Source organism: Electrona antarctica (genome assembly GCF_951216825.1).
Source record: "Electrona antarctica genome assembly, chromosome: 13".
Taxonomy (NCBI): Eukaryota; Metazoa; Chordata; class Actinopteri; order Myctophiformes; family Myctophidae; genus Electrona; species Electrona antarctica.
Window position 1 is genome coordinate 43,844,425 of NC_136794.1, and position 11,053 is coordinate 43,855,477.

The window sequence follows — 11,053 nt, forward strand, 5'->3', positions numbered from 1 at the left end:
CAATTGGCTTTATTTGGATGTTCAGAGAATGCTTTAAAATATATAGATGAAGATCAAAAGGCTTTGATACTCAGAATGGTTGCAGCGAAGAAAATAATTCTGCTGGATTGGAAATCATCCTCTCCTCCTTGCTTCATGAAGTGGCTTAACGAGATGACTGTAATCATACAGATGGAGAGAATCAGATCCCACAAGACATTCATAAAAATATGGACTCCCTTCACAGATTACCTAATATGATAGGTGAAAACAATATGGACTCCCTTCACAGACTACCTAGAAGGATAGGTGAAAACAAAGATCAAACACATGAATGTACAAGGTGAAAGAAGTGCACAATGTATTGCAGTGCTCTGTTTGTCTGTTTTTGTTTTGTTATGTATGTTATATTATGTTGATTTTGTTTATTATTGTCATTATTAATATTATTATTATGACATGTAAACCTTTTAACCTTTCAACTAGTTTTTCCAATAAAAATGTCTGTACTTCTGTTCTGTAAAGCAACTTATTGCGCTATATAAACCGTATATATTATTATTAGTATAATTATAATTATAATTATAATTATAATTATAATTATAATTATAATTATGTACTGTACAGGTCACCAGGGGTGTTGTCTCCTCCAAAGAGGATGATACGATCTCCCACCATGCAACAGCACATACTAATTGTTGGTGACGGGCCTTTCCCCTTGGGCTCAACCCTCTTCCATGAGAAGGTCTCTTAGTGGAGCAGATTACTGAAACGATCGTTCACTTGATGGTACAAGCACCAAATTTGGCACACAAGTGCTTCAGAACCTACTCTCTCAGAAAAGTACGTTGTCCACTTGAAAAAAACAAAATGGCCACCATTTTTCAAGATGGCCACCTTTCAAAATGGTTTGGTGCTTGTGCCACCAAGTGAAGGATTAATATGGAATATGGACTTAATCTGCCACACTTTATCGTTTAATTCCCATTGTATCATCATAATATTAAATCATTTTGATGTTCTAAATGCAGAATTGGATTTCTCATACTCAGAAACATATATTTTGATGTATAGGCCATCAAAATAGGATTTTAAAGCTCAATATAGCTCAAACACTGTTTAAAACCACCTCAAATGGTGGCCATCTTGAAAAATGGTGTCCATTTTGTTTTTTCAAGTGGACAACGTACTTTTCTGAGAGAGTAGGTTCCGAAGCACTTGTGTGCCAATGTTGGTGCTTGTACCATCAAGTGAATGATTCTTATGATATATTGACTTAATCTGCTCCACTATTTAATTTCCACAGATCATTTAAGTAGGCTACACTTTCCAGCCAACAAATATGTACAGCTCTCAATTGTAGGTAAAGGCTGAATGATCCCAGCTTCCTTCTGGAACAAGCTGTGTGTTCAAGGTGTGTTCATACAGAGGTTGGTCACTGTGTCAAACACTCTGATGGTGTTGTTGTACTGATACTGCCCCCCCAATACTGATACTGCCCCCCCCCCCCCCCCCCCCCCCAACATCAAATGCATAAAGCGCGTTGCAGTAATTACAACCTGTACGTGCCCGTCGGCTACCGGCCTACTTGAGAATGATGCAACTTGGGAACCTAATAACACCCGTTGTCAACTTGTCATAGCACCCGTTTTAACTGTCTGTCTGTGTCCCACATGGAGATCTCTGTATCTGCCTGTGTGTGAAGAGGGCAAACTGACTGACTGTGAAAAGTGGACTGGTTAAGTAGGGTAATCAATAGGCTCTATGCAGCCGACACTTCCGCGTTCAGCTTGGGCCGCCGGAACGCTTCCGGTCGGCAGAAACTCATTCACTGTGAACGTACGGTCGTGATTTTGTAGGAATAAAGTTCAGTACTTTATACAACACTATTTCATTTGATAATGTGATGCCATAGTTTTTCATAGTTTTTATTATTTGTGTTGCGACGTTGACATGATGACATGAGTTAGAAACGTCTTAAATCTCCTGTTAAAAACGAGAGCTCTTCATGGATTTCTCCGTTGTTGCCATGTCCTCTTGTTATAAGCGACTTGGGGCTTGGCTTCTTTTCATAGACCTGATTGCTTATTTCTCTCACACAATCTGGCAACACCGGTTGTTACACTGCTGTGTATAACAGCTGGAGACGAGAGGTCTTAAATGTAACTAGTAACAATATTGTTTTTGGGAAAGGTTACTACTGACTATTTGCACCGGGTTACCCCGTTGCCAAACAAAGTATTCTCATTGTATTAGTTTAGTTAGTTACCGTGAGAGTGAGGTCTAGCCAACACCAACTCAGGATTCCTGGATCGCTGCCCTCCACAATTTCCGTTCTTCTAACATCAGGTTCTAGAGCTCTACAGTGTTGTTAGCCAAGCTGTCACACCGCAGCACATCTACATAGGTGGTACGCTTCTTTCCCCTCCTGGCTTTGCCCTGGGTTGGCTCCCATAGAGTTAATTTACTTGCCTCTAGTTCTGGGTGCCTGACGCAGTTATGCTGTTGTTATTTTTTAACAGTGTTAAATGGTGCATTTATATAACGCTTTTATCCAAGGCGCTATACATAGATTGTGCATTACATTCACCCATTCACACACACATTCATACACCGATTGCGGCGGAAGCCATGCAAGGTACCAACCAGCACATCGGGAGCAATTTGGGGTTCAGTGTCTTGCCCAAGGACACTTCGACATGTAGACAGGAGGAGCCGGGATTCGAACCACTGACCCATGGATCATTGGACGACCTGCTCTACCTCTTGAGCCACAGTCGTGTTACACCCAACACTGGTCAGGTGACTCACACTTTGTGTTTTTTGTTTTGTTTGGAGTTAGTGTAGTTAGTAGTATTGTGTTATTCTTTGGTCATTGTTTTCAGCTGCTGTTGCTAGTCATGGCTGCCAGTTCCCACCTGATGTTGTGTGGGAGTTCAGACTGCTCCAGACCGTACTGAATAACTGCTAGCTTACATAATGTCTTGAGGCTAGGACTGAAGTCTAAGACATACAGGTCACCAGGGGTGTTGTCTCCTCCAAAGAGGATGATACGATCTCCCACCATGCAACAGCACATACTACTTGTTGGAGACAGGCCTTTCCCCTTGGGCTCAACCTTCTTCCAGGAGAAGGTCTCTGGGTTGAATTTCCACAGATAATGTATAAAGGTCTTATTGTTACAGCCACCACATATGTACAGCTCTCCATTGTAGGTAAAGGCTGAATGATCCCAGCGTCTTTCTGGAAAAAGCTGTGTAGAAGTTGTGATCATCCAGTTGGTCTCTGTGTCAAACACTCTGATGGTGTTGTATAACTCACCCCACCTCCTCGCGCCTCCAAATACATACATCTTTGTCCCGATGATGGTGGCAGAGTGCCGTGCTGAAGCAGGAACTGGAGTTCCTCTGGTGTTAATTAAAGTCCAGACCATTGTGCTGGTGTCCAACTTGTAGATGTCATTAATATTTCCAGTCTGCAGGGTCCATCCCCCATGAATAAACATGACCTTCCCCAAGACACAGGCTGAGTGGGAGCTCCTCCCCTCTGGAATGGTCCCAGAAACCTGTTGTTTAAACCATATTTGGGCATCGACATAAAAGGCATGAAGCACATTGCAGTAAGGAAACCCTCCCCAGAAGTAGACAGTATATTCTATCAGCACAGCTGTGAAACCCCAGCGTCTGGAGGGAACCTCAAGGTGGCGTTTTCCTGTTCCAGGGGTCACTGGGGTCAACTTCCTCCAGAGTAAAGTCACTGTGTTGAAGACCTGCACATCAATCTGATCCTCGTTGTTCTCGTCAGTGTTCCTTCCAAAGTAGTACAGCTGGTGTCTCACCGCTACAGCAGCACCATATCCGTTTGCTGATGCTTTCTGATGCAACGTCCAGGACAACATAACATGACAGTTAATGGTGACTTGAAGTAAACCTGTTGGTTTCCTGCTCTGTAGGAGAATGAAGAGCTCGAGGGCCAATGAAAAAGGAGAGCCAAAGAAGTTTGCTTCTAGATTCTAGAGCTCTTTGAATCTTGGCCAGAGGAGTCTTGAAGAATGTTGTTGATTGTTGGAGATTATTGGGTTTAATCTGGACTCTGGTTTAATCTGGTCTCTGGTTTAATCTGGACTCTGGCTTTATCTGGACTCTGGTTTAATCTGGTCTTTCTCTGAGGCTACAGTGCTTTTTATCCTGCTGGCTAGAGTGATGTCATAGCGGTGACGTAACAGCGGTGATGTCATAGCAGTGATATCATAGCAGTGATATCATAGCAGTGAAGTATCGATAAATCGTCTATGGTATGTCCATATACTGGAGCACCAGGCAAACATTACTTGCACGCTCTGCTTGCGCAAGTAAGTTGATTAGCAGTATACTGTGGTTACCTGCAGAGCCGGACTTACCGTTGGGCTAGGGTGGGCTGAAGCCCGGGGGCCCCCGACTAGGGGGGCCCCAAAAAAAAAAAAAAAAAAAAAAAAGTTTTTTTTTTTTTTTTTTTTTGGAATTATAAAATTGTAAAGTGAAATCCAATTCAAGTGAAATGTGTGTATTGTTATTGTATTTAGTTGTATTATGGTTAAACCATTGAGAGCTTCTGCCTGCCTGCCTCTCTTTTTAGGGGCCTGGGTACCCCAAAATGAAAACAAAATAGCCCAAAAAAAATTCGGCCTCGCGGCTGCGCCGCTCGGCCAAATCGCAGGACGCGCGGCTCTGCCGCGCGCCCCAAGGGGGGCCCTCAAATTTGCTCCAGCCCGGGGGCCCTCAGCAAGGTAAATCCGGCTCTGGTTACCTGGGTCGTTTTTATGCGCATGTCCGTAGCTGCGTATGACGTGATGAAGATATGTACCAATGCCAGGGTATAACTGGCATATCAAGCACAAATTAATCATTACGTCATATGCTGCCACGGGACATACGCATCGGAGCACCGTACAAAAACATTACTTGCACGCTCTGCTTGGGCAAGTAATAACTGGGTGGGGCATGCATTTACAACTTGCATCGTTCCAAGTAGGCCAGTGCCCAACGGGCACAGCTCTAGAGGCTCTGGACAGGGCCCAAATTAGCCCATTGATCACACCTCATCACCCCTAGATCTCCATATATGGAGCTGGCCTGTTAGGACATCATAATGATGTTTTGACATCTGCATAGTCTCCATATTTGGGCATGCCTGATAAAGAACTCCATATATGGGCATAAAAGGGACACAGACATAATAACTGGGTGGGGCATCCATTTTCAACTTGCATCGTTCCAAGTAGGCCAAACAAATATGGATAAACCATTTGAAATAATAAAATCGTCGTATTTAATAGTAATACATTTTCCTGGGAGCAGAGAATCGGTGTGCGGACATCCCTTCCTTTTCATTGTACGTATATTTTTGTCCAGCACCTGTAGAATTTCTGGAGATATGTGTGCTTCCTTCTGGATCCTATCTCTAAGCTTTTCTATCAACCACACCTGAAGGTGTCTCACAGCATGATGCGTTGCGATTGTAGATGAGACTATTTCCGGCAAGGGGTTTCGGTGAAGGAAAAAAAAATGTCATTACAGGCTAAACTTAACAAAATATTAGTGAAAAAAGCATCAATGTGTTTTGTCATTTATAGCCATCTGATGACCTTGACGACCGAGATTGTCTACCAGATCCAGACGTCATGACTGACCAGGTAAGCCTTTCTATCAACCACACGTTCATTATTCTCATGCAGTCCCTATATTTTGTTTTTGTGTATTTGGTAAAAAATAGCAGATCTAAAATCTCACAGCGTGATGCGTTACAAGGCTATTTCTGGCAAAGGGTTTCGGTGAAAGAAAAAAAAGGGCATGTCATTACAGGCTAAACTAAACAAAAATAGTGTAAATGGCAAATCTACAAGGTCTGATGTGAAGCATTGTGAGCTTGTAGATCTGATATTTTCACTATTTCTTGTATGGCACTGTTGTGTGACAAAGTATAAAGTGGTTAATCTTAAGTCGTTAAGTGGTTACATATTTTTTTCCTTTTTTTTTTTTTACATTGATTTCAATATAAAAAAGAACTAGACCTGTGCCTGTCTGGCACCAGCCTACTCGAGAGTGATGCTGGTTGGGGAAAGTTAGGATGCATCCCCACCCTGTTATGCAATAACCGTTATACCCACCTGTTGTCAGAGTAACTGTCTGTTTGTCTGTGTACCTTTTGTGCCCATACTGTATATTGGAGCACTTATGAATGCTTTGTCATTTATAGCTCACGTCTTCATCTGACCTTGATGACCAAGATCTTCCATCTGATCCAGATGATACGACTGACCAGGTGAGTTCTTATACCAACCACACCTGAGGTGCGTTTCATTAAAGATGTTTGTCAGTTAAGGCTATGCACATGGCTATGGCTAAGTAGTGTTAACCCTAATGATGGTTAACGGCAATTGGCAAAATAACTAAATTTGCGTGTTTATACCGTCGGCCTTTTGAAAAAGGTACCACATTTTATATTAACCCATTTAGACCTGGGAATGATTCTACAAATGCCTTCTAAATCCTGACAGTTTTCTGAAAAACCCTATGTTTCGTCAGTTCTCAAACTATTTCATGTCAAGGACCCCCAAAAATGTATTTGGCCACCAACCCCCATGTGAAAATATGTTGTTCCAGGGACCCCCCAGAAGCAAAGATTTGAGTTAAAAACGTTCGCTCTGAAAGAATATATATTCAAAGACTTGCGCCACATTTTCACGATTAAAAGAAAATAGCAGACCTACAAGCTCGTAGCGCGCTATGAGCTTGTAGATCTGCTATTTTTCAATAGCGAAAGTATAACATAATGCTTAAAACACCAAAAAAGGTTCCTGCCCAGAATGGGTTAAACCTATGAGAAAAGCTGTGTTCACTGTCCTATGCACTCATGTGGTGTTTTATTTTGCAGGTCATGAATCCATCTGGATTCTTTCTCCTTCCATCTGAGTGGCAACCAAGTGACATGGTCCAGGAATCTGGTTGTGAGTCATCATCAGAGGGCAGTGCTGAATCTGAAGTGATCCAGGAATCTGGTCGTGAGTCATCATCAGAGGGCAGTGCTGAATCTGAAGTGATCCAGGAATCTGGTCGTGAGTCATCATCAGAGGGCAGTGCTGAATCTGAAGTGATCCAGGAATCTGGTCGTGAGTCATCATCAGAGGGCAGTGCTGAATCTGAAGTGATCCAGGAATCTGGTCGTGAGTCATCATCAGAGGGCAGTGCTGAATCTGAAGTGGTCCAGGAATCTGGTCGTGAGTCATCATCAGAGGGCAGTGCTGAATCTGAAGTGGTCCAGGAATCTGGTCGTGAGTCATCATCAGAGGGCAGTGCTGAATCTGAAGTGGTCCAGGAATCTGGTCGTGAGTCATCATCAGAGGGCAGTGCTGAATCTGAAGTGGTCCAGGAATCTGGTCGTGAGTCATCATCAGAGGGCAGTGCTGAATCTGAAGTGATCCAGGAATCTGGTCGTGAGTCATCATCAGAGGGCAGTGCTGAATCTGAAGTGATCCAGGAATCTGGTCGTGAGTCATCATCAGAGGGCAGTGCTGAATCTGAAGTGATCCAGGAATCTGGTCGTGAGTCATCATCAGAGGGCAGTGCTGAATCTGAAGTGATCCAGGAATCTGGTCGTGAGTCATCATCAGAGGGCAGTGCTGAATCTGAAGTGGTCCAGGAATCTGGTCGTGAGTCATCATCAGAGGGCAGTGCTGAATCTGAAGTGGTCCAGGAATCTGGTCGTGAGTCATCATCAGAGGGCAGTGCTGAATCTGAAGTGGTCCAGGAATCTGGTCGTGAGTCATCATCAGAGGGCAGTGCTGAATCTGAAGTGGTCCAGGAATCTGGTCCACTTCAGAAATGGAAGAGTTTCCAGAAGATGATCCATTCGGACAGATCGGGTTTGACATAAATATGGATTCAGTATGTCAGCAGGTACAACGACAAAGGCTGAAGCTCTGCTCATACTAATGAGTCATGCAGCAAAGCATAATATAACTGGAACACAACTTGAGGACTTGTTAAATCTAATTCATATTTTGTTTGGCAAAGAGGTGTTACCCAGATCAAAATATTTGTTCAACAAGGTCTTTAAAAACAACTCGGACATAGTGGAGTTCCACTTCTACTGCAAAAGCTGTAAAATGTACATTGGCACGCAAAAAGAAATAACCGATGCAAACATTGTGCAGTCTGTAGAGCCCCCATTGAAATCAGTTCCATGAACAGTGCAAGCTTCTTTATCAACGTACCAATTGCACCTCAAATTCAGGCACTTCTTGAAAATCCAGACATTCAAAACGGCATGAACTACAGACACCAAAGGCCACAAAACATGTCATTTCAGACATTTATGATGGTGAAAAGTATCAGGACTTGTCAAAACCTGGTGAAATTCTGTCAGATCCAAACAATTTGTCATATAATTTCAATTTGGATGGCTCACCCGTGTACAAGTTCAATATGGCCCATACATCTGCATTTAAATGAGCTGCCGCCCAAAATTAGATTCCAGAATGTAGTGCTGGCAGGTCTTTGGTTTGGTCCTCAAGCCAGTCATGTCCATTTTTCTCAAACACTTTGTTGAGCAGGCCGGATCACTGGCATTAAAAGGTGTGTCTTGGAGAAAAAATGGAAGCTGTGTGAACAGCAAAATCGTTGGAATATGTGTAGACTCAAAGGCAAGAACACCAATGCAAAACACCACCCAGTTTAATGGCTACTTTGGTTGTGGCTTCTGTTTACATCCTGGTACTCTAGTAGAGAAACAGGTGACTCCAACAGTCTATGCAGAAAGAGAGGCCAAGGCAATGCTGTTAGACATGGAGCAAGCAGTAGCACAGAACAAAAGTGTCAGAGGAGTGAAAGGTCCATCACCACTCATAAATATGCCTTATTTTGATATAGTGTGGGGGTTCGTACCAGATTATATGCATGCTGTTTTACTTGGTGTCATTAGACAATTCACAGAGCTACTTTTGACCAGTAGTGATCAACCATACTACATTGGAAGTCCCAACACTATGAGGATGCTTGAGAACAGGATGAAGGATATTAAGCCTCCACACCTGATAACACGACTACCCAGGCCCCTTGCAGAGTGCAAATACTGGAAAGCTTCAGAGTGGCGGGCATGGCTCCTATATTACAGCTTGCCAGTCCTGAATGGCATACTTAAACCATGCTATGTGAAGCATCTAAGCCTTCTGGTGTCTGCAGTATTTTTGCTTTTGCAAGAAAACATCAGCTTCCAAGATGTAAACAAAGCAGACGACATGCTGTTTGAGTTTGTCACCAAGGTTCAGTAGCTGTATGGGGAAGCAGCTATGACATTTAATGTACATCTGCTAACTCACCTGGCAAAGTCTGTAAAATTGTGGGGGCCACTCTGGGCATAATCAGCATTTGTGTTTGAGACTGCAAATGGTGGTCTTTTGAAACTGCTGCATGGAACTAAGGCCTCACTCAGACCTTTACTGCATTGCTGTATGCTTGTTGGATGAATGTTGTGTAGTGTCATGGCCGCCCCAATGCATTTCCAATGGAAGTCACATGGTTTGTAGTCCACATTTTGGACTACAAGCTGTTGTATGGCTTTCGGCTGTGTTTCGACTGCGCCCCTCCCCCTCATACAACACAAATGCTGTGTCAAACCATGTGACTCCCATTGGAAATGCATTGGGGCAAGCTGTGTCACACCCTTTGTATACAACAAGCATACAGCAATCTGTTGCGACCGTGTGAGTGAGGCCTAAGGCTGAGCTCACACCTTTAATGCAATTCTCGTGCTCGTTGGATGCATGTTGTGTTGTGTCATGGCCGTCCCTCCCTAGATGCATCCATTTCCCACAAGGCTTTGCGGGAAGTGGGCGGTGCGCTAGAGCGGAATGCGGAAAACAACAGACCCACGTGTATCTGCGTGTAGTTTTTGGTGAAGTTGTGCTGGTAGCCATTTTTTGTTGGTGCGTACGTGGTGACACAACATGGTATTGAGCTGGAGAAAGAGGGCTCTTGTCCTGGCGTTGTTGGTGGCGAGGAGAAAGAGGGAGAGGGAGAAGCGGGAGAGAGTGCTTGTGGCCAGGAGATTGAGGAGAATGAGGGAGGAGGAGCAGGAGAGAGTTCGCGTGGCGGAGGAGGAGAGAGCCGCCGGGGAGATTGTGCTACAGCCCAGGAGAAGAAGGAGGGTATGGGTAGATCCCATATTCCAAGTTCGGAAACAGCTTGGGGACGGTCACCACCTTTATTGGGAGCTACGGAGGAATGAAAGTCGGTTCCACCAGGAATTCAGGATGTCTATGTGGTGTATTATGAATCATAACATAGGCATAACTACATGGTTAGTCACAATTGTACATATAACTTCTGTAAGCCATTTCTCCAGTGTCTTAACAACGTGCCTTAAACTGAAGTCTATTTGCATATCAACTGAAGTCACAGGCAGGAAGCCACTCTCGGGGGTGAAAGACAGTCATTCCAAATGGTAGGGTTCAGTTGACTACTTCTCAAGATAATTCTTGGGAAGTGATCTGTGATCTGATCTTTAGGGTCAGCGAACACAGGTCTTGGCTTACGGCAGCTGTAGAAATACCTAGGCTATTCAGGAAGACCACCTGGGGCTTCCTGGTTGACCTGGGCCAACCTTTATGATAGGAGGCTACAGTTTGACTCTAGGCATTCTATTATTATAGTGCCTGTCACAGGGGGGGGTCTTTGACTTAACTGACACACACACACACACACACACACACACACACACACACACAGTGACACCCACATGTTAGAATTGTATAAGATGGGACACAGAAGAGTTGGGAGAAAAAGGTTGGTTGGTTGGTTGGAGGAGAACGGAGAGGACAGGCTTGGCCTGGCCTGAATGCTGTATGGACTTGATGACTTGATGCGTGTAACTTGATGTAACTATGGGATATGCCTTGATTGAATAAAAGAAGGACTTTGCCTGGACATTGCGACTCACTTCATGCTATATTAAGGAAAATAAGGTTATAATCCACGGACCTGCTTAGTTATGATTCCACAAAGTGGCGCCCGGCGTGGTCTTGATGACGTGGAGTGAT